Source organism: Trachypithecus francoisi, unplaced genomic scaffold, assembly GCF_009764315.1.
Source record: "Trachypithecus francoisi isolate TF-2019V2 unplaced genomic scaffold, Tfra_2.0 Lachesis_group3, whole genome shotgun sequence".
Classification (NCBI taxonomy): Eukaryota; Metazoa; Chordata; class Mammalia; order Primates; family Cercopithecidae; genus Trachypithecus; species Trachypithecus francoisi.
In genome coordinates, this window is record NW_022681468.1 from 99,660,084 (window position 1) to 99,685,175 (window position 25,092).

The 25,092-nt window shown below is 44.0% G+C and overlaps 1 long non-coding RNA gene across 2 annotated transcripts; it reads left to right on the forward strand.

Annotated features, from left to right (window-relative positions):
- The first annotated feature begins 3,206 nt into the window (after positions 1-3,206).
- Positions 3,207-23,698, forward strand: LOC117071545. Of its 2 annotated transcripts, XR_004432349.1 has the most exons (4): positions 3,207-3,649; positions 20,254-20,304; positions 21,390-21,395; positions 21,862-23,698. It is a non-coding gene; the product is annotated as an uncharacterized LOC117071545 (long non-coding RNA). The 2 variants fall into 2 exon arrangements; XR_004432350.1 differs by lacking the exon at positions 21,390-21,395.
- The last annotated feature ends 1,394 nt before the right edge of the window (positions 23,699-25,092 follow it).

Consider the following 25,092-nt stretch of genomic DNA (forward strand, 5'->3'; position numbering starts at 1 on the left):
CCACAACGCCCGGCTAATTTTTTGTATTTTTAGTAGAGACAGTGTTTCACCATGTTAGCCAGGATGGTCTTGATCTCCTGATCTAGTGATCTGCCTGCCTCAGCCTCCCAAAGTGCTGGGATTACAGGTGTAAGCCACTGTGCCTGGCCCCCACTTTTTTTTTTTTTTGATACGGAGTCTCACTCTGTCACCCAGGCTGTAGTGCAGTGGTGCCCTCTCCGCTCACTGCAAACTCCGCCTCCCAGGTTCAAGTGATTCTCCTGCCTCAGCCTCCCAAGTAACTGGGACTACAGGCATGTGCCACCATGCCTGGCTAATTTTTGTATTTTTAGTATAGATGGGGTTTCACTATGTTGGCCAGGCTGGTCTTGAACTCCTGACCTCATGATCTGCCCATCTCAGCTTCCCAAAGTGCTGGGATTACAGGCGTGAGCCACTGCGCCTGGCCTTTTCTATAACATTCTAACCTCTTCTTCCCTAACTTCCTCTTCCTTTCCCTTCTCTTCCCTTCCTATCAGGTCCTGTCCAACTCCCACTAGAAACACTTTCTTCTGGAGCATTGCATTAATTCTCCTTCCAGATTTTACTGGCCATTCCTCTCCATTTCTCAACACTTTCTATGCCAACTGAGAATGATGCTCATTCAATTATTTTTTGTTGTTGTTTACTTATTTGCATCAGGTCTGGTTTCAGAAAGGACTTAAATGAGTCTAAGATGATCGAAGAACCCAAGTTCTATGTTGTGTTTGAGTTCGAATCTGCTGGAATCACTTTTTTTAAAAATTTAACTTGCACAGCCAGTGAAGAGAAAAACTGCACCCAGGGGTCTGAGATTTTTCTAACAGAAGAACCTATAGTTCGTTTGTAACCTAAGTGAGCAAGTTTTAGTTCCTTCCACAAACATTTTCTATATTAAATGAATAATATAGATTGTTTTCACGGCTTCCCAGGTATGGGGACCCTGTGCTCGACACTCAATAGCCACCTCCAGAAGAACTCTGGATTCATTTGCTCAGGAGACTTTTTGCTTCATCTTGGAAGAACCTAAATGAGACAGAGACAAAAGTTTTTTCCCACTTTATCTTGATCCTTTCTTTTTTTTTTTTTTTTTTTTGAGACAGTCTCACTCTGTCACCCAGGCTAGAGTACAGTGGTGCAATCTCAGCTCACTGTAACCTCTGCCTCCCGGGTTACAATTCCCCTGCCTCAGCCTACTGAATAGCTGGGGCCACAGGTGCCTGCCACCATGCCCAGCTAATTTTTGTATTTTTAGTAGAGATGGGGTTTCACCATACTGGCCAGGCTGGTCTCGAACTCCTGACCTCAAGTGATCTGCCTACCTTGGCCTCCCAAAGTGCTAGGATTACAGGCCTCAGCCACTGCACCTGGCCTTGGTGTCGATTCTTTATGCTCTTAAGATCCTTGGAATGTATATGTTCTTCCATACCTCCCTTCTATTTCCTTCACTGAAATTCAAAGTCATTGACATAACAGTACTCCCTGTAGTTTCTTTTCATTTTAACCAAGTCTAAATCAAAGTGGTTTTTTTTTTTTTTTTTTTTTTTTTTTTTTTGGTGAGATGGAGATTTATTCTTGTTGCAAAGGCTGGAGTGCAATGGCGCAATCTTGGCTCACCACATCCTCTGCCTCCCAGGTTGAAGAGATTCTCCTGCCTCAGCCTCCCGAGTAGCTGGGATTACAGGCAAGTGTCACCATGCTCGGCTAATTTTGTATTTTTAGTAGAGACGGGATTTCACCGTATTGCCCAGGCTGATCTCGAACTCCTGACCTCAGGTGATCTGCCCACCTCGGCCTCCCAAAGTGCTGGGATTACAGGTGTGAGCCACTGCACCCAGCCTATATTTTTTGAATTATAACTACTATTTTCTTATAGGGATACACAAAATGAAGCAAGATTATATAAGTCAAATGAAATAAGAATGAATAGGGTACAACAAGGCTAAGGACATAAAATTGAACCAGTAATGAAGCTACTGTAAAAAGACACACCATGGAGTTGTGCATTTTTGTTGCAGTGGGTACATATTTGGTGTGAGGTTTCCTGGCAGCCAAGACCAAAAGGGAAAACTAGTTAGTTACATAGTTCATAACTGTCCATGTGGTAGAAAATTAATCTACTGCTTAGGAATCTACAGCTGAAAGACCAGAAAGACCCTGTGGAAAGTGGGAAGCCACATCCTCAAGAACATCTTTCCAATAGATTAAAAGACGAGTTTTACAAAACATTTCTTTTGGCAAAACACAGGAGAGTGAAACTGATTCTGTAGGGAATGTTGTGATTCCTCCCAGGGATTCATTCCTCTCTTGTTCTGGCTTAGACCTGGGTTAATTTTAGAGTGTCTGGATCATCTGGTTGACCTTAGAGGAGTGTTAGATTCCCAAAAAACAGAAGGTTGGCCAGTTAGGAAGCATTCTGTTGCTTGATAATTGCAAGTAACAGAAAGTCCAGCCCTATTGGCTGAAATAAATATATTGCTGGGCTCATGTGATTTTAGAAGCTCAGTGGTAGTTTTAGCATCAGACAAGACTTTATTCAGAGCTTAAATGCTCTTGTCTTCCAAGTATGGGAGTATCCTGGACGCCCCCCACCCCCACCAAATGCAACTAAAAAGTTAAAAGCCCAGCATAGCAGTTGGCCTGTGTAAGCCCTTGCTTCCTATAGTGACTTGTCAGATTAGTTATGATCAGTCAGATTTTGAAAACTATTCCTATATTTCTTCTTTATATTGACTGGGGAAGAGAAGGTGTTTTCCTCACCATTCTCAGTGAAAGTCCTGAGTTTCAATCTGATTGGATTAGATTAGGTCACACATTCATCCTTTAACCAATCACTGTAGACTGGAAAGCACTAATTAACCTAGGCTAGATTACATATCCTACCACTGACCTCACTAGACCGAGGATGAGCAACTTGTCTGGGAACAGGGAACAGAAACAGTGGAGCAGAAACTCTTGGATTTTAGAATCAGACGGGTCCAGGTTAGTTCATTTTTTTATCAATTCAAAACACCGGGTGTAATGTACCAAATAAAACAGATCTAGTCCCACCCCTAACAGAGACATTAAAGCAGTGTATCAGTTATCTATTGCCATGTAACAAACCACTCCAAAACTTAGTGACCTAAACAATGACCATTTTATGTGCTCACCATTGTATGGGTCAGCAATTTGGGCTAGGCTTAGCTGGGTGATTCTTCTGGACTAATTCATGTGGCTGCAATTGGAGCTAGATGATCTAAATGGTCTCACTCCTAGGTCTGGCTGTTGATGTTGGCGGTTGACTGAGCCAGGGGCCGCCAGCAGGCTAGCGGGGGCTGTTCACTCAGCAGCAGGGTTCCAAGAGGACAAGCCCAACACACGTGCTTTTCAAGCCTGTGATTATCAGGGCTGTACTGCAACAATCTGCCGCAATCAGTAACAACCACATAAGAAAGCAATGACAAGTTATGATTATTGCTCTGAAGAGATTGAGCAGGATGGTATGAGAGAGTTACTATTCCAAGTGACCTCTGGGCCAGCAGCATTGGCATCACCTGGGAGTTGTGAGAAATCCAGCATCTCAGGCTCCACTGCAGGTCTCCTAAATCAGAATCTACAGTTTAACAAGATCCTCAGATGTGTGTGTAAGGTAAAGTTTCAGAAGCTGATGACTACTGGGGGGTACCGAGGAGTGAAGGAGGGGGAAGAAACAGCACAACTAGTTTATGCCACTTGGTGTGCTTCTCACATCCTCATAGTTTCTGCCGTGACCTGGCTACCAAGCCAGCAGGGGCCTTCTTCCACTGTCCTGGGGCTCCATAGGAGGGCCCCACATTCACAGTCTCACAGTGAGGACAGCTTTGGTTCAGTGGGTGTCATCCAGAGGCAAGCACTTAAAACTGGAGTTCCACTGGGCTTGGCAGGGAGCTTGCCCCTGATAGGTGGGAACAAATGGGGCCTCTGTTTATGCATACACAGTGCCAGGTGGGGACAGAGGCCAGTGTTGGAGCAGCCAGTTCTGAGCTCCCTAAATACCCCTAAGAAAGCCAGACCCTCAGGGCTGCTTGGTTCATCAGTCCCTCACCTGGCATGGAGGGTGATGGTGAGTTGTTACGTCCATAGCCATAAGGCTGTGAAGAGGCTTTCCTGGTGGGCAAGTGGGTGGCATTCTAGAATGCCATGCCAGAACGACTATGTGTCCCATTTACACAGGGCAATCCTGTTCACACCTGCCATCCTGTTGTAATTATTAATAATGCCCCTTCTCATTCTGGTTTGGATCATAAATTAAAAGGGTCACCCTAGTTAAAGCCTGAGTTTAATCTCAGAATGCAGGAAGGTGCCTCTGAAAGAGCACTGGACCCTGAATCAGGAATAGGAACTCTTGTCTTTCCCTGTTTCTGGCAAGCTGGGGGACCTCAGGCATGGCCCTTTTTCCTTCTGGCTTCAGTTGCCTTTTATGTCAGAATTGAGGGGTTGGATCAGACAATCCCTGCTAGCTGGGGAGTAAATGAATGTGAAATGTTATCCTTGGGGGCTCTGCTCCATCAGCTCCATGTTGATGAGGACATTGTTCTCTCTCTAGCATCTTTGATTCTATGTCCTCTGGGGACCCCACATTCTGCTAGATCCCCCCCCGGTCCACAGGTTGCAGGAATCCTGGACTGGTGTTTCTGAGGCTTTGTCTCAGGGCTCTGTGCCAGTGGGGCCGCACTGCCTGTCTGCCTGCCTACTCCCCCATACTCTGATCCACTGGGACCCTTCTTTAGTTTGTACTTCAAGGTTGTGTGACATTTGGTACAAATAACTTAATCACCTGTGACTGTTTCTCCATCTGCCATGGGAGACAGCGATGTTATTCTTGCAGGATCATGGATAGTGTACATAGCATCTGGCCCATAATAGGAACTCACCAAGGCATTTCTATGCCTCATATGACTTAAAATTGACCACCTGGAGGGCTCAGTTCAAGTCTTCAATGAGTTGAGAACTAAAGGAAGTGATTTACAAATGTGAAGTCTAGAAGTTTCCTCTCTATAACACTCTGCAACACTGTGAACATTTCTTTTTTTAAAAAAAAAAATTACTTGTTTAAATAAATAAAAAATTAAATAAATTATAAATAAATAAAAATTATTTATTTAGAGACAGGCTCTTGCTCTGTCACCCAGGGCAGAGTGCAGTGGTGTGATCACATCTTACTGTAGCCTCCAACTCCTGGGCTCAAGCTATCCTCACGCCTCAGCTTCCCAAGTAGCTGGGACTACAGGCATGTGCCACCATGCTCAGTTAATTAAAAAATATATATTTTGTAGACAGAGAATCTCCCTATATTGTCCAGGCTGATCTCAAACTTCTGGCTTCAAGTGATCTTCCTGCCTTGGCCTCCCAAAGTGCTGGGAGTATGGGCATGAGTCCGCATACCTGGTTGTAAGTGGAAGTTGCTATGAAAGTTGTCACTCCTCAGCTCTGCCTCACAGACTACATGTTCCACCTGCCATTTGACTAATTGTGGGGAGGAAGAAGGGAAGCAAAACGGACATTTTATCCTTTAAAAGGATCACATGGCATCTGAGGGCTTTATCCTAAAAACACCATGTTGTGAAATCAGACTTTCTTGCCTGACTCTTGCTTCTGCAGTCTTACTTTGGGACATTTCACTCCAGCAGAAAGAGCACCACCTCTGCAATCTGACAGCCTTGTCCCCTCTGAACTCTACCGCTCTCTTTTTGACAAAGAAACATTGTCCCCAACTCACAGAATCATGAGGGTTATGCTAGGTGGGATTGTAAAGTATCTGTCCTGTGGTAGGACTCAATAAACTTTGTCTTTTATCCTGTTCTCTTTCTGATTGCTGAGAATATGTACTTTTCTGTGGGGCAAGATAAGAAAGCAAGAGTTTTAATGTTCTAGTTTCTTTTTCTTTTTTTTTTTTTTTTGAGATGGAGTCAAACTCTGTTGCCCAGGCTGGAGTGCAGTGGCGCAATCTTGGCTCACTGCAAGCTCAGCCTCCTGAGTTCACATCATTCTCCTGCCTCAGCCTCCCAAGTACCTGGGACTACAGGTGCCTGGCTGTTTTTTTGTGTGTGTGTGTTGTTGTTGTTGTTTGTATTTTTAGTAGAGACGGGGTTTCACCATGTTAGCCAGAATGGTCTCAATCTCCTGACCTCGTGATCCTCCCGCCTTGGCCTCCCAAAGTGCTGGGATTACAGCCTGAGCCACTCTGCCCAGCCTAATGTTGTAGTTTCTATTGCTGCATAACAAATGATCCCCAAATGTACCTGCTTGAATCAATAGGCTTTTTGCTCATGATTTTGTGGGCCAGAAATTTGGGAGGCTCCTCTGGGCAGGTCTTGCTGGGTATTTCTCATGTAGTTATGGTCAGATACTAGATGGTGCTGTCATTATCTGAAGGCTCAAATGGGCTGGGTGTCCAAGATGACTCACTCACCCCTGGCAAATGATGCTGACTGTTGGAAGAGGACACCATTTGGGACTGTCAACCAGATGACTTGCATGTGCCTCTTCGGCATGACAGTCTTGGCTAGTTGGATTTGTTACATGGAGGCTGACTTTCCCCAGGAGCAAGCAACTCAAGGAGACCAAGCAAAAACTGCATGACTTTTTATGACCTAGTCTCAAAAGTTACATACCATTGTTGCAGGACTTTTCCTTAGTTCAGTTAAAGATGGGGTCCTTGTCCGTCTCACGGCCATGAAAATTTAGGTTCACAGATGGTTTGGAGGGTGAGTAAAGCAGGATTTTATGGGGTGAAAAGGGGAAAAAAGGGGGAAACAGGGACTCTCGCAAGGCCAGAGTCCCTCCGTTAGAGCATTTCCCGTCCACACCATTTGAATCCCAGGTTCCACACAGGAAGAGGAGGAGCCCCACACCTCCCCGCTGCAAAGGGCGTGAACTTCTGTGGCTCCACCCAGTGCCCAGGCTGGTTGGAGCTTTTTCCGGGGAGCCCTTCCTACCTGGCTGTCTCACCATCACTTCTGCCATACTTATTTGTGGAAACCAGATTCGAGAGGAGGGCACATAGAGCTCACTTCTCCTTGGAAAGAATAGCAAAGTAACATTGTTGGCTAGCATGTGGATAGAAGACATTATTGAGGCCATCCTGTGAAATACAATTTGTCACATCTCCCAAAGTCATATGTAAATGGGAGCTTTTTAGCAGTCAGGATTCTTGCTCATAAACTACAGAAACTGGCTCTGGTTAGTTTAAGTGAAGATAACTTATTTGAAGACCTTTAGGACTCACAGAATTGATGGAGGTTGGAAGAACAAGATTGGAAAATGAGTCAGAACCAAGGAGCTCTGGAGGACTGGGTGGCAGGTGCCCCAACAACGGAGAGAGCATAAGGGCTGTCCAGTCCAAATAGCCTGAGCCGCCACTGCTAGAATAAATATGACCTCCACGTACCCAGCTCTAACAGGCAACACTTAGGAAGAGCGAGTTGATTGGTTGAGTCACATCCTTGCCTGCTGATTGGACCAGCATAGACAGAGGGAGGAGCCATTTAGACCTCTTGCTTTCTTAGTGGGAAGCTAGGACGTCCTCCCGCAGAGATTGTGCTCAGTGTGAGATTCTGCAAAGGAGAGGTAGAATGCTTTAGGGGCTGAGTGGGGGAAGGGTGGGTAGATGTTGGATATTCCCAAATGGCAAACGTCCCCCAGAGAGCCCACAGACTTAGACATCCAACCTGCTGTAGTTAGTGCCCTCATTACTACAAGGAGTGGAGAGCTAAAGAGGAAGCTCAGAGGGAGCAGAATATCCTCAAAATATTAAAGGACTGGCACTTTGAGAAGCAATTTGATTTGTTCAACACAGGTAGTTGTAGCACAGATTTTTGGCTCAATACCAGGAAGAACTTAAATTTTTTAAAAAATTGTATGTTTAGTGCTTTGAGTATGTAATGCAGTCACTGAAAAAATACTGAAAGCAACGCTGTGAAAGTCAGTCCTCCTCCCACTACTGTTCCTTATCCACTTACCCCTTACTTAATTCCCCACCTTCACTTCTGATGCTAATCTTAATAGTGTCTTGTTTATGTTCCCATAGATTAGTTTTTCCTTTTGAGTTTTTAAATTTTACTTTTGGCCAAGTATGGTGGCTCATGCCTAAAAGTGAGACCCCATCGCTCCAAAAAAAAAAAAAAAGCTGGGTGTGGTGGTGTACACCTGTAGTCCCAGCTACTCAGGAGGCAGAGGTGGGAGAATTGCTTGAGCCCACGAGGTAGGCTGCAGTGAACGCACCACTGCCCTCCAGCCTGGGAGATAGAATGAGACCCTGTCTTAAAAACAAAAAAAAAAAGAAAGAAAGAAAGATAAAATTTACTTTAAAAACTGTGTGAGGATATACATAACATAAAATTTACCATTTTAACCATTTTTAAGTGTATTGTTCAGTGACATCAAATACTTTCACATTGTTGTGTGAACATCGTCACCATCCAGCTCCAAAACTTTTTTCTTTTATTTATTTATTTATTTATTTATTTATTTTTGTTTTCTTTATTTATTGTTTTGAGACGGAGTTGTGTTCTGTCTCCCACGTTGGAGTGCAGTAGTGTGATCTTGCTTCACTGCATCCTCCATCTCCCAGGTTCAAATGATTCTCCTGCCTCAGCCTCCTGAGTAGCTGGGATTACAGGTGCCCACCATCACACCCAGCTAACTTTTTTGTATTTTTAATAGAGACAGGGTTTCACCATGTTGGCCAGGCTGGTTACAAACTTCTGACCTCAAGTGATCCCCCCACCTCAGCCTCCCAAAGTGCTGGGATTACAGGCGTAAGCCACTACACTGGGCCCAGAAATTTTTCGTCCTGTGAAACTGACACACTGTACCCATTAAACAATCACTTCCCATTCTCCCCTTCCCCAGCCCCTGACAACTACCGTTCAACTTTCTTTCTATGAATTTGATTACTCTAGATACCTCATGTAAGTGGAATCCTACAGTATTGCCCTTTTGTGACTGGTTTATTTCACTGAGTATTATGTCTTCAAGGTTCATTAATGTTGTATCATATGTCAGAATTCCCTTCCTTTTTAAGAATGAATAATATTCCATTATATGTAGACACCACATTTTGTGGGGTTTTTTGTATTTTTATTACATATATATATATATATTATGGAGATAGTGTCTGGCTATGTTGCCCAGTCTGGTCTTGAACTCCTGGACTCAAGTAATCCTTCCACCTCAGCCTCCCAAAGTGCTGGAATTACAGGTGTGAACCACCACACCGAGCCACATTTTATGTATTCACTCATTCAAAGACGAACATCTGGGTTGCTTCCACGGCTATTGTGAATAATGCTGCTATAGACATGGATGCATAAATATCTCTTCAAGACCCTTCTTTTAATTCTTTTGGCTATAGACCCAAGAGTAGAATTGTTGGGTTATATGGTAATTCTATTTTTAATTTTTTGAGGAGCTATATTATTGAGTTTTGAGAGTTCTTTCTATATTTGAAATACAAGTCACTTATCAGATATGTAAATTGAAAATATTTTCTTCTAGACCTTTATTTATCTTTTAATTCTCTTAGCAGAGTCTTTAAAATGTCAGAACTTCTTAATTTTGTTGAAGTACAGTTTATCCCCCCAATTTATGGATTATGCTTTTGGTGTCATGTCTAAGAAACCTTTGCTTTGAGAAGTCCTTTGTTTTCTATTTTACATTTAGGCCTATGGTGCACATTAAGTTAAATGTAAGTAATGTAAGGTGTAGATTGAGGTTTGTTTTGTTTTTCATATGGATGTCCATTTGTTCTAGTACCATTTATTGAAAAGTTTATTCTTGGCTGGGCGCAGTGGCCCACACCTGTAATCCCAGCACTTTGGGAGGCTGAGGCAGGCAGGTTGCTTGAGCCCAGGAGTTCGAGACCAGACTGAGCAACATGGAGAAATCCCATCTCTACAAAAAATACTATAAAATGTAGCTGGACATGGTGGTGCACACCTGTAGTCCCAGCTACTTGGGAGGCTGAGGTGGGAGGATCACCTGAGCCCCAGAGGTCAAGGCTGCAGTGAAGTGTGATCAGGCCACTCCACTGTAGCCTGGACATTGGAGAGATAGACCCTGTCTCAAAAAAATGAAAATAAAAGTTTATTCTTTCCTCATTGAAATGCCTTTGCAGCTTAGTCAAAATTCAATTAACCATATATGTGCGAGTCTGTTTCTGGACTCTATTTTGTTCTATTGATATATACCAGGAGAGTCCAATCTGTTGACTTCCTTGGGCCATATGGGAAGAAGAAGAGATGTCTTGGGCCACACATAAAATACACTAACAGTAACGATAGCTCATGAGCTTTTAAAAATTGCAAAAAAAAAACTCGTAATGTTTTAAGAAAGTTTATGAATTCATGTTGGGCCACATTCAAAGCCATCATGGCTGCATGTGGCCCATGAGCTGCAAGTTGGACGGGCTTGATGTGTACCATCCTCTCACCAGTACCAACTGTCTTGATTATTATAGCTTTGGAGTAAGTCATGAAATTAGTATAAATTCACTAACTTTGTAGTTCTTGATTGAAATTATTCTGACTATTCTAGTTCCATTGCCTTTTTTTTTTTTTTTTTTTTGAGATGGAGTTTCACTCTTGCTGCCCAGGCTGGAGTGCAATGGTGCAATCTTGGCTCACTGCAGCCTCCACCTCCTGGGTTCAAGCAATTCTCTTGCTTCAGCCTCCCGAGTAGCTGAGATTACAGATGTCTGCCACCACACCTGGCTAATTTTTTGTACTTTTAGTAGAGATGGGGTTTTGCCATGTTGGCCAGGCTGGGCTCGAACTCCTGGCTTCAGGTGATCCACCCACCTTGGCCTCCTGAAGTACTGGGATTACAGATGTGAGCCACCGTGCCCAGCCCCATTGCCTTTTCATACAAACTTTAAAATCAGTTTGTCCACTTTTGTTGTTGTTGTTGTTGTTGTTTGTTTTTTGAGACAGAATCTCTGTCAGCAGGCTGGAGTGCAGTGATGTGATCTCAGCTCACTGCAACCTCTACCTGCCAGGTTCAAGCGATTCTCCCGCTTCAGTCTCCTGAGTAGCTGGGATTACAGGCACATGACACCATGCCCAGCTAATTTTTGTATTCATTTTTAGTAGAGATGGAGTTTCACCATGTTGGCCAGGATGGTCTCAATCTCTGACCTTGTGATCCACCCACCTCGGCCTCTCAAAGTACTGGGATTACAGGTGTGAGCCACCACACCTGGCAGCTTGTCCACTTTTACAAAAAAAAAAAAAAAATTCTGCTGGAATTTTTATTAGAATTGCATTGAATGTAGGCCGGGCGCAGTGGCTCAAGCCTGTAATCCCACCACTTTGGGAGGCCGAGACGGGCAGATCATGAGGTCAGGAGATCGAGACCATCCTGGCTAACGCGGTGAAACCCCGTCTCTACTAAAAAAAATACAAAAACTAGCCGGGCGAGGTGGCGGGCGCCTGTAGTCCCAGCTACTCTGGAGGCTGAGGCAGGAGAATGGCGTATACCCAGGAGGCGGAGCTTGCAGTGAGCTGAGATCCTGCCACTGCACTCCAGCCTGGGCGACAGAGCGAGACTCCGTCTCAAAAAAAAAATAAAAAAAGATTTGCATTGAATCTAAATCAGTGTGGGAAGAATTTATATCTTAGCAATATTTAATTTTCCAATCCATGAACATGGTATGCCTCTTCTTTTTTTTAAGGTTTTCTTTGTTTTTTGTTTGTTTTGTTTTGTTTTGTTTTGAGATGGAGTTTTGCTCCTGTTGCCCAGGCTGGAGTGCAGTGGTGCCGTCTCGGCTCACTGCAACCTCTGCCTCCCTGGTTCAAGCAATTCTCCTGCCTCAGCCTCCCAAGAAGCTGGGATTACAGGCACCAGCCACTATGGTCCTGGCTAATTTTTTGTATTTTTAGTAAAGACGGGGTTTCATCATGTTGGCCAGGCTGGTCTTGAACTCCTGACCTCAGGTGATCCACACACCTTGGACTTCCAAAGTGCTGGGATTACAGGTGTGAGCCACTGTGCCTGGCCTCTTTTGATTTTTTTTTATTAGTGCTTTATAGTTTTCAGCAGACAGACCTTGCACATATTTTGTTAGATTTATACCTAAGTATTTCATGTTTTCTGGTACTACTGTAAATAATGCTTCAACTTTATTTTCAAATTCCAATTGTTTATTGCTAATATATAGAAATTTATTTGATTTTTTTAATGTTGACCCTTCCCTTTTATTGTTAATCTTCATTATAGATTAACTTCCCTCTTACCTTTCTCACATAAAGACTTTATGGCTGTCACATTGCCTTAAGATGGAATGTTAAATACACTCTTTTAAAGTGAGTGAGGAAATGAAAATCAGCTGTAAAGTAAGGAAAACAAACTGTAGAGAAAAGCAAACAGACTATAACTAATTAATTTGTTGTAACTCTTATACCATTCTCATATTGAAAATGCTGTAATCCCATTAAATTTCTTTGTTTTCTACCTGTGTAAGTAAGAACTTAACTCTTAACTTTGGAGCACAGATCCCATTTCTCTGGAGTCTTTGTCTCCTGGATGATCATTTCACCTTTTCACTTGAATAAACTTTAAACTGGATTCTGATCCTTTTAATTCTTTCAGGTTTACAGAGAGAAGATTCAAGCCTCAACAGGCCAGGTCAGTTGGACAAGGTGACCTTTAAGCCCTCTTCTAGCTTCATGAAAACAGATGTGAAATTTGCCTGATCTCAGGAATGGTAGTGAAAAGACCGTGTACCTGAATGATCTGGTGGCAGGTATGTCCTGTGCACTTAGTATTCTCTAAGTTCTGGGAGGGGCGGATTATCTCAAAGCAAATGCCAGGAAGAGGCAGGAGATTCCAGTATCCCTATATGCTTAGCAATATCATCTCATTCACCAGACAGGAAGCCCGTGTGCCTCTCCTCTAAGGCTGACTGCCAGGAGGGTAAGGTGTGGGTGGGTTTTATTCACTGCTCCATCCTCGGAGGCTAGCAAAGTGCCTGCAAGAGGGAGAAATCTCTAGTGTTTATAGACAGACCAACACTTGTACCCTGAAAGGACACAGTACTACAAGGGATTGGTAGAGGTAATGATTACAGGCAACAGATTGTTCCAAACAACTATATTTAGACAAGTATATTTTTGCAAAACAATGAAAGCTCAGTGTTCCTTTCAAAATGAAAACTTTCCTTTTCCATACCTCACTATCAATTATTTCAGTCTCAGATATGCCCCGTTCTGTTTCTCCCACAATATTTGACTTAATTAACAATACAGTCGATTATTTACAAGGAAGTTATCCCTAAAATTGCTGTTCAAAATCACATCTGATTTTTTCACCTGACTTTTGTGGTATAGTTGTTTTTGTTTTTAATGATGTTGCTGGGGTTAACTTTTTCCAAAAGTAGTTTCTAAGAGTGAAAAGCTGGGGGGAAATCATAAATGGCCAAAGAGGTTAAATAAATTGTTACCTTCATTAAGTAAAATACTTGCAGCCACTATAATGATGTGAAATTTTATTTACTGGTAAGAAAATTTCATAAGGCATTACTGAGTGGGGAAAAAAATCAGTTTATAAAACACTATGTAAAATGTGATTCCACCTTTTGTTTTTAAAAAAATATTTTATATATTTAAATATATTGATATGCAAATATAAGAATACATAAATATAAGTATATAAATATTCTAGAACAATATACAACAAAATATTGACAATGATTATCTCTAGGATTTCAAATCATTTTTGTATTCTTTGTATTTGTTGTAACAGGGTTTATTTATTTATTTATTTTATTTATTTATTTTTTTTGAGATGGAGTCTCTCTCTGCTGTGCAGGCTAGAGTGCAGTGTTGCAATCTCAGCTCACTGCAACCTCTGCCTCCCAGGTTCAAGTGATTCTCTGGCCTCAGCCTCCTGAGTAGCTGGGATTACAGGCGGCTGCCACCACGCCCAGTTGAGTTTTGTGTATTTAGTAAAGACGAGGTCTCACCATGTTGACCAGGTTGGTCTTGAACTCCTGACCTCAGGTGATCTGCCCACCTCAGCCTCCCAAAGGGCTGGGATTACAGGCGTGAGCCACCATGCCCAGCCAACAGGGTTTCTTCATAATCAGGAAAGGCAATAATGCTACTGTCATCTTATGAAAAACATTTAAATAAAAGTACGTTTCCTTCTAAGAACACAGCTCTGGAATTATAACATAAGCAATTAGAAATGAACAAGAACTAGATCTAATACAGGTTTCATAAAGTCTGTTGCCCAGCTCTGTTGTGGCCCCCAGAGCTGTCCGTCTTCACTTGCCAACCTGTGCCCACAGCAAACCCCCTTAACTCCAAGCCCTGGTACTCAGCACCACCAGCCTGGGCCTGAGTACCTCTCCCTGAGCTGGGCCTGCATGGGGCAAAAAATGTGTAAGCAGCCAGAGTCCCAGCTGCCAGGGAGGCTGAGGTAGTGTTGCTGCTGATAAAGCCACTGTCCATCCAGCAGGGATGAGACTCTTTAGACATCTGTACAATCTCTGGGCACAAGAGTTTTCCTTTCTCTATCTTCCCTCTCTTCCCCCTCCCTTTCTCTTTTCTTCCCTTGCTTCAATTTTCCTTCCCTTGCTTCCACTTCCCTTCCCTCATTTTTTCCACATCTCCCAAGCACCTGGAGGTCACAAGGGACACAATGATGAATCACCCACAGTCCCCCTCAAGGGACCTGCAACCAGAGAGGGAAGCAGGTGAGTCCTAGAGTCCACCTCTGTGTGCTCCGTGCCCTGAGGGAGGGCCTCCTGGAGGAAGTGACATCTGCATCAAATCCTGAAGGATGAGAAGGAGTTGGTCAGGAAAGACAGTGGACAAGAGCCCAATCTTCATGGGCAAGTTCGTTGCTGCTTCAGGTTCCTGACTGGCCCTGGTATTCCATAGGACCAGTTCTGCCCAGGAAATGGCTTTAAGGCATTCGTTGGCTGGGGTGGGCTCCCTAGCCATCTCACCACTGCCTCCCTGGCAGCCCAGCCCACCTGGTCCTACGATGCAGCAGGGCTTGGCTGATGCTCACCCCATAAATTCTGCTGAGTCAGGGTCTGTTTCCGTGCTCAGGACTTCCTGGAGAGGCTTGCACAACTGCTCCGCCAGATCATGCCCAGGTTTTATAGTTCTCACCATCAGCTTGGCGATTCGTCGTTATTTTGAATCCAGATCCTTCCTGCTGCATTCAATCCAGTGTCTTTTGCTTTATCATCAAGGTTTTAAAAAATGAAGAAAAACTGGTCTGCCTGTTCTGTAGAAGAACAGCTGTTCATCTAGAAAGCTGTCCCTCCTTCATTGTTAAGCCCTTGGGCTTTAAGCAAAGATGTGAGGTCTGCTTTAAGCAGGAATGTATTTGGGGATCTTTCTCATTACTCTCGTCTTGACCGTGGACCACCCTGGGCATTCAGATCGATTTGCCATTTGGGGGCCATAATTGAATGAAAGACCAATCCAGAAATTATTAGTTCATAAGGAACACTGATTGTCTCGGTGGGTAAATCCACTACCCTCTCCAATTTTCTCCTAGTAACAGTTTTAAAAAGTATCTTGTAAGAAGGTAGACCTTGGAGAGGTCAGTTTTAGGATGAGTCAACCTTGAAGGTAGACATGGGAGCTGGAGACCAGGATAGGAGTATTGCAGCAAGGGTGAGGAGGCTCACTAAGATCGGTCAAAGAAAGGAGAACAAATAAACATCCATTGTTGTGTAATTTTGAAATGTTTTAATACATTCTAGTCACCGGGTGCGGTGGCTCACGCCAGTAATCACAGCACTTTGGGAGGCTGATGTGGGCAGATTATCTGAGGCCAGGAGTTCGAGACCAGCCTGGCCAACATGGCAAAACCCCATCTCTACTAAAAATACAAAAATTAGCTGGGTGTGCTGGTGCATGCCTGTAATCCCAGCCACTCATGAGGCTGAGACAAGAGAATCTCTTGAACCCGGGAGGCAGAGTTTGGAGTGAGCTGAGATTGCACCACAGCACTCCAGCCTAGGCAATAGAGTGAGACTCCGTCTCAAAAAAAAAAAAAAAAAAAAAAACACAAACACAAACAAAACAAAACAAAACAAAACAAAAAAACATATGTTCTATTCAACAAAGGAGAGAGAAAGATGGTTTGGAGGTAAATGCTGGACACAATCATCAGAAGGAAGCATTCATTGGGGAAGTTGGTTTAGAAGAGTTGGAACAAGGTCAGAGGCGGGAGTCTTGCCAGGTTGGAACAGAATCCGGAACTGCTGCCTGGGCAGCTCCCACCAGAGCCAGTAGGGACTGAGGTTGGGGGACGTGAAGGACTTTGGGGTCAGTGTGGCTACACAGGCCATTATCTCCTTCCTGTATTCTGTCATCGTGAATGGTAGCCTTCAATGGAGAGGCCACATGGCCAAGCCCTATCTTCCTACTCCACTCTATGATCATCTGTCAAAGCCCTTTGAGTGCATGCTCAGTGCTCTCTAGGTCCAATGCTCTACCCACTTTAAGTTCCTGTAGGGAGTTGGAGAAATAAGTTGGGACATGCACACCCATGTGACTTTTGCCCTCTCCCTGCACCTTTAACTTCTGATTCACCCCTTGCGAGCAGCTTCACCTGCATGTGCCCAGGGCATGTTCTGGTGTATTCCCTCATGCTGAAATCAATTCAGTCCAGAGAGGAAGTGACTGGGAGCCACCATGGGGCGTATCACTGGTCTTTAACTGGCTGTTCAAGGTCCAGAGGCAGGACAATCAGAGACCCATCTCAGGGCCTTTGCTCTGTTCTTAGAGGTAGAAAGCAGCCTGTGCCCCAACTCCCTCACCCCCTACAAACCACACTCCAGGAAAGGGGGGCCAGCAGTAGTCTGTGGGTCCTCTCTTCCTTGGGAGCACACCCTGCCACAGTGCTGCTTCCCAGGAGAGAGCCATGTGGACAAGCCCCATCCTTCTATTCTACTCTGTACTCATCCAGCAAGTGCTCCAGAGCCACCCCATGGTGGCTGTGCAAGTGGCCAAGGATACAGGGCTTATTAAGACACCATTTGTTGTAGCCGGCCTCTAAGATGTATCCCTGGGATCCTTGCTTCTGGCGTTCACACACTCCTTGGCCCCCTCTCACGTTGAATTAGGGCTGGCCTTGATCACTGGATTACAGTAGCAGTCTCAGCAGATGACTTCCGAGGTGAAGGCATTGTAGTTTCCACCTTGCTCTCCTGAATGGCTCCTTCCAGGGAAAGCCAGCTACCAGACCATGAGGACACTCAAGCAGCTCCATAAACAGGACCCTAGGGAAAGGTACTGAGCCCCTCGACAATAGCCAGCATTCACTTTCCAGCCATGTGAGTGACCTACCCTAGAAGTGGACCCCCAGCCCCAATCAAGCCCTCAGATGACATATGACTGCAACTACATGAGAGATCTCAAACAAGAGCTGCCCAGCCATGACATTTCCAAATCCACAAAAATTATGACCAATTTTTTAAAAAAAGATTATGGCTGTTTAAAGCCACTGCATTTTGAAGTGATTTGTTATGCAGTAATAGATAATAAAAAGCAAACTGACTTAGCCTTTTTTTTTTTTTTTTTTTGAGACGGAGTCTGGCTCTGTCGCCCAGGCTGGAGTGCAGTGGCCGGATCTCAGCTCACTGCAAGCTCCGCCTCCTGGGTTTACGCCATTCTCCTGCCTCAGCCTCCCGAGTAGCTGGGACTACAGGTGCCCGCCACCACGCCCGGCTAGTTTTTTGTATTTTTTTAGTAGAGACGGGGTTTCACCATGTTAGCCAGGATGATCTCGATCTCCTGACCTCGTGATCCGCCCGTCTCGGCCTCTCAAAGTGCTGGGATTACAGGCTTGAGCCACCGCGCCCGGTGACTTAGCCATTTTTATTACTGTTCTCAATTCTGTACAACAACATACCTCCTTATGTCCTGCACACTGGGTAAACTACAGCACCTGCCATGTCTTGGATAAATGCATGGGAGTGGAATTGCTGGGAATTAGGATAGGGGTATGTTGGCTTTTACCAGTTTATTTTCCCACCAGTAATGTATGAGAGCTTAAACCTCCTCAACAACTCTTGGCATTGTCAGTCTTTATCATTTTAAGCCATTCTGATGAGAGTATCATAGAATCTCACTGAGATTTTATTTTGCATTTCCCTGACAACTAATGGTGTTGAGTGCCTTTTCAGGTGCTTACTGACCCTTTAGGCACCCTCATTTGTAAAATGCTTATTCGAGTCTTTTGCCCCCAGTGTTTGTTGGTTCGGTTGCGTTTTTCTTATTGATTTGTAGGAAACCTTTATATATTCAGGATATGAGTCCTTTGTCAGATATATGCATTGGGAAAAATCTGTTGTCTCTTGTCCTCTTTTTAATCTTTTGATTAAAAGAGGGTATTGTTTTAATGAGGTCTAACTTACAAATTTTTAAAATTTATAGTAAGTGCCTTTTATGTCCAGCTTAAAAGATCTTTGCTTGGTCATGGAGACTGCCCCCCACCCTACTCTGTTTGCTTCTAGGAGCTTTATTGGTTTACTTTTCACATTGAAGTCTATAATTTATCTTGAATTAATGTGTATGGTGTGAGGAAGGGGTCAGAGGTTTTTTTTCCCCCTTTTCTCCCCTTATGAATAGGCATAGAAAAGACCATCCTTCTCTCTATAGAATTGTATCAGCTCCTTTGTTGTAAATCAAGTGACCATATATGCATGGATCTGTTGCAGACAGTTTTAAAGGTATAGATTTCCAGATCCTCAACTTCTCTATGTCTTCTTTTCTGATGTGGATCTATTTGCCTCTGCAGTCAAACCTCAAGCCAGTCTTCTTTTCCCATCTCATTTACCTTTCCAAACAAGGCCTTTAACCCAATCCCAGTCTGACCATGGTACATGAACTAGACATGTGCACACTACTGGAAACCTAAAAAAAGCGGTGATTGGAGAATGCACACCCCCTGGGACAGAGACCCCTTCAAAGCACAGAAAGCATCTGCTATAGAAATTGAGGGGAACAGCACTTTGTTCCATTTACGGGACAAATTCTAGGTGGCAAGACTCTGTGTGTTGTCTATTTTGCTTAGAATTAGAATCTAGAATTGAAATATTATGGGCAGGCTTTGTCTTGAGGCTGTGTATTACATTTATTTGAGTCTGAAAATGACTTCAGATTTTCTTTTGATGGATAGTAAGTCTAATTGGGCTGACTGGGTTGGCAATGAATTTTGGCTTTGCCAATTAGCTTATATGGCAGATATTTTCCATAAATTAAACAAACGAAATATGCACCTCTGAGGTTCTGGAGAAACTATACACAACATGAGGGAAATTATGTTTTTCTGCAGCTGTTAAAATTACGATATGAAATTTAGATGTCAACTTAAAATTGTGGAACAGAGTATGCAGTTTTCCAAAATTTTTTTAGGGGATGTACAACAGGAAATGTTGAAGACTAGTCTAAAGCAGTGGTGCTCAACTCCGGTTGCAATTGGAATCACTTAGAAAATTTGAAAGATGATGATGCCTGGGCTTCTCCCCAGGCCAATTAAATCAGAATAGCCAAGAGTGGATAGTTTAAAAGCTCCCCAGGTGATTCAAAGTGCAGCCAGGCCTCAAACCACTTTCTCCATCCTCCACCCTGCCCTGTTTCTGTGTACTCACAGCCATCTCAGCCCCTCTCCCTTCCTCACCCCCAACGCTCAAGGCTGTCTCCCCAACCCCCAGACCCATATCTAGCCCCAAGCGTAGACGTTACCTCTTGGACATCCACAAGCCTTTCGAAAGTAGCATGTCCCAAACCAGCCTTGGCAACATTTTTGATCATGCATTAGTAAAAACTGTGGGGACTGTATCCCCCAAAATGTGCATATTTTTAAAAAGTATACACATTAATCACTATGTTAATATGTTATGCGCATTTTTAAATGGCTATAAAACAGAAAATATAAAAGTATGAGGCCAAAAATTAGTATAATTACAGGTTTTAATATTTTCTCTTTACATTCTATGGACAACCTCCATGCCTTTGCACATGCTGATCCTTCTTCCTGGAATTTCCTTCCTACTTGTCCTCATGTACAATTTTCTGCTCGTCCTTCAAGATGCAGCTTGCAAGCCTCCCTTTAGACACCTCTACAGGTGGAGCCGACCATGCCCTACCTCCATGGCACCGTCTGGGGACCCTTATAGGCTTCTGTCTTCATATCTGTCATAGTGTATTAATCCTTGGTGTTTGAATATCTCTCTCCCCCTGCCAGCTCAAGAACCTGTTGAGAGGAGCACCTAGCATAAGACCTAGCTTGTGATAGGTTTGTAATAAATGCATTGATGATGCAGTGAGTTGAACAGTGGAGTGAGCAAAGAGGAGGTGGTCAAAATATCTAACAACCCGTAGAGTGGCTGGGTGGGGGATGGCGGTGGTAAGTTCAAGGGCATGGCACCAGAATCTGCTTGACCATTTGGTGAAGGCTTTCATGGCAGAAGGGGAGAGGGCAAAGAAGTGCATACAGAAGAGACTGCAAGGGCAATGTGAGCTCACCTTTATGATGAACTGCTCTCGTGAGAACTAATGCACTTCCTAGAACTAACTCACTCCTGTGTTAACAGCATTAATCCATTCATGAGGGCTCTACCCTCATGCCCCAACCACATTTTAAGGCCTCACCTCCCAATTCCATCGGTGGCAATTAAATTTCAGCATAAGTTTTTGTGGAGACACTCAAAACATACTATATATATAAAATATGCCTCTGCAGTCAAACCTCAAGCCAGTCTTCTTTTCCCATCTCATTTACCTTTCCAAATAAGGCCTTTAACCCAATCCCAGTCTGACCATGGTGCATGAACTAGACATGTGAGATTTTATTTTGCATAAATAAAAAATATGTATATATATATATATATATATACACTGTGTTTCAAGTGTCCCCATAAAAAATTAACATTTATATATATCATACTGTGTATATATATAACATTTATATATCATATTGTGTATATATATATAACATTTATATATACATAAACATTTGACCTTAAACAACACAGGGATTACAGGCACCAACTTCCCAGGCAATCAAAAATTCACATATAACTTTTGATCCCCAAAAACTTAACTACTAATAGGCTACTGTGGATTAGAAGCCTTCAATAACATGAATAGTCAATTAACACATATTTCATATTTCATATGTATGATATATTGTATTCTTACAATAAAGTAAGCAAGAGAAAAGAAAATATTAAGAAAATCATAAGAAAGAGGAAATATATTTAGTATTCATTAGGTGGAAGTGGGTCATCATAAAGGACTTCATTCTCATCTTCATGTTGAGTATGCTGAGGAGGAGGAAGAGGAGGAGTTGGTCTTGCTGTCTCAGAAATGGCAGAGGAGAAAGAGGTAGGGGAGGTGGAAGGGGAGGCAGGAGAAGCAGGCACACTCAATGCACTTTTTTTGTTATTGTTTTGTTTTGTTTTTTTGAGACAGAGTCTCACTCTATCACCCAGGCTGGAGTTCAATGGCGTAATCTTGGCTCACTGCAACCTCCGCCTCCTGGGTTCAAGCAATTCTCCTAACTCAGCCTCCTGAGTAGCTAGGATTACAGGCGCCCACCACTGCACCCCACTAATTTTTGTATTTTTAGTAGAGACAGGGTTTTGCCATGTTGGCCAGGCTAGTTTCAAACTCCTGACCTCGTGATCCACCTGCCTCAGCTTCCCAAAGTGTTGGGATTACAGGCGTGAGACACTGCGCCTGCCAGTACACTTTTTATTGAGAAAAATTTGTGTGTAAGTGAGTACATGCAGCTCAAACCTATGTTGTTCAAGGGTCAACTGTGTGTGTGTGTGGATGGGGCAGGGGGCAGAGAGAGAGAGGAGAGAGAGAGTTCTTATAAGGAATTGGCTCAAACAATTATGGAGGCTGCCAAGTCCTGAGATCTGCAGTCAGCAAGCTGGAGACCCAGGAGAGCTGATGGTGCAGTTCTAGTCTGAATGTCAGCTGACTAGAGACCAAGGAAGAGCCAATGTTTTAGTTCAAGTCTGAAAGCAGGGAGAGCACTGCTACCGCAGCTGGAAGGCAGTTGGCAGAAGTAGTTCCCTTCTTCTTCAGAGTGAGGGCCAACCTCTTCATTCCATTCAGACCCTCAACTGATTGGATGAGGCCCACCTACATTTGAGGGCAATCTGCTTTACTCAAATGATGATCTCATCCACAAACACCCTCATAGACATACCCAGAAAGAATAGTGTTTGACCAAATGTCTGGGCACCCCATGCTCAGTCAAGTTGACCCAAAAATTAACCATCACAGCAGCCAGGGCAGAAATGGAAGTGAGATAGTGGTGGTGGAAGAGCTGCAGCCAGCACCTGAGGCCCTGCCCTGTGAGAGATCCTACAGAGATAATGCGGAGCTTATGCCAGGCCCTGTCTACCTGCTCACCCTCAGGGGCAGAGACACAGTCCTCCAGCCAGGAACAAGGCTGTGCCAAGAGATTCCCTTCAGCTTAGGGCAGAGTGTAGATGCTGTACCCCAGTGATTCTCAATTGGGGCAGTCTTATCTCCCAGGAGACATTTGGCAATATCTGAATACCTTTTCAGTTGTCACAATGAAGGTGGTGGTCATACTCCTGACCACTCACATCCAGTGGGTAGAGGCCAGGGGTGCTGCTAATGCACAGGACAGCCCCCACAACAGAGATTGATCAGGCCCCAAATGTCACTGGCGCTGAAGCTGAGGAACCCTGCCCTCACCTTCTTTACACCACACCTTCCCTCAAGCTGCTCCTGGCATGTCCTTCTCCATCAAGCCAACTTGTTAAACCTCTTCACGGCTGAGATCATGCTACTTTCTTCTTCAGATCTGCCACCCTCTAGCTGGGTGACTTTTAGGCAAGTGATCTGACCTCTCTGAGCCAGAGTTTCTATCTTGTAAAAAAAAATCCCTTCCTGCATGGTCAGCTGTCATGGAAAGGACACATGGTGATGGGCAGACAAAGACAAGGCTTAGCTTCGTGTTTGACTCCTGGAAGCACCCAGTTCATGGAGGCTGCTGCTGTTACTAATCTCTGTTTCCATCTTCCCCTGGAAATCCTGAGGTTTATTTGTGAGTCTTTGGACTGATGTATGGACAACATACTCTGCATTAGCATGAAGAAGTGAGTGAAGACTCTCCCTTGAACTGTGTGCACTGAAAGAGCAGAGGTCACATCTTGATATCTCAGTGCCTTTACAGTGCCAGGGATGGGGTAGGTGCTGAGCGCCTGGTATGTGCTCACCCTATGCTGTACAAAACACAGAAAGCCCCACGGGGTTTGAACTGTAATTAGGTAGAGGGTGTGTGGGACTCCCCTTGGATCTCTGACTTTGGCTTCTCCTCCCGACCTGCATAGGCAGATATTTTCTAGTAGATGTCAGAGACTCCGGTTGATAGCACTACAATGGCTTTTCTCCCAACTTTTTATTTTACAAATTATCAAGCCAACAGAAAAGTTGCAAGAATAGCACAATGAACATGCATATACCCTTCACCTGGATTCACCACTTTTGTTTCGTTTCTCTCAGTGTACATGTTTGTGTGTGTTGGAGACATGGCATTTTAACTCTAAACCAGGCACCTCCTAGGAACAAGAACAGCTTTCCATATAACTACAGTACAATGATGACCCTCAAAAAACTTTGCATTAATAAATCCCATTAGTTAACATACCATTCTTAGGTCATTTTCCTCAGTTGTTCCAATAGTTTTTTTTTTTTTTTAAAGATTTGTTTTGATCGAAGAGCCAATCAAGAATCAAAGCATTTTATGGACTTGTCAAGTCTCTTTAGCCTACAATCTTTGCCCTCCTTGTTTTTTTTGTTTGTTTGTTTGTTTTTTTGACATCCAAGACACCTACATTTCTTTTTAAGACTGCAGACCAGTTGTTTTGCAGAATATCCCTCGATTTGAGTTTGCTGCTTCTGCGTGATTAAATTCAGGGTATGCATTTCTGGCAGGAATAGCACATTTGGGGTTGTGTCCTTCTTGGGGCAGCCCATCAGGGAGCAGCACATGATGTCTAGTTCCTCACTATTGCCGTTCTTATTTTTGATCCCATAAGTTGTCATGCAAGAGAGTTTTGCAGAGAGGCCTACATCCTTTCCTCTCACTCCACAAGCCACCTACACTGAAGAACTCCCCATGAGTATGGGGAGGCAGCCCTGTCTGTGGCTGAGGGACTAGAGATGATGTAGTCATGTCCAGATCTGCTTCCCAGAGCCCCTAGCCCCTTCCCCCAGCCCTAATCCCCACTCCCAATTCCAGGGACGGCATAGGACTCCCTCTCCTGGGCCCTACCTTTGCAGACTTTTCAGAGAGCACCAGAGGGGAATGCCATTACCCACAATCATAGAAGCAGCACCAATGATATTTGTGACATTTTTCAGTTTACAAAATACTTTCCTATTGCTTTCTTTTCTTTTCTTTTTTATTTTTTCTTTTTTTTTTAAGAGGAGGTTTCACCATATTGCCTAGGCTGGTCTCGAACTCCTGGGCCCAAGCAATCCTCCTGCCTCAGCCTCCCAAAGTGCTGGAATTGCAGGCCTGAGCCATTGTGTCTAGCCCCCATTCATTTCTAGTGGCAAATAGTAAAACCTCCACTTCATCAAGTATATACCACCAGTCTTGGGGTTAAAAGCATCATTATGCATTAAGGTCATCCCAGGTACTCCTGTCACCCTCTGTATGGATGGGGAAACCAAGGCCCAGAGAAGTTAAGCAGCTTGCCCAAAGTCCCTCAGTTGGGAAGTGGCAGGGCTGGGACTGGGGCCCTGGCCTCCTAGAGCCTCTGGGTCACTGTGCTAAGCCCCAAGCTGCATGGTCTCCTTTGAGCATCACAGCAAAATGAGAGCTGAGCAGCACAGACACGGAGGTACCCATTTGCAAATCAAGGAAATCAGGCCCAGAAAGGGGGTGTGATCTGACAAAATTTGTGAAACTGGGACCAGCCCCAAGAACTTCTGAGTCCTGGCCTAGAGTCTTGCCACAGCCTCAGGCTGCTTGTGGGACCAAGGCCAGAGATGTCAAGGATGCCAACAGTCATCTATCAAGAGGGATGAG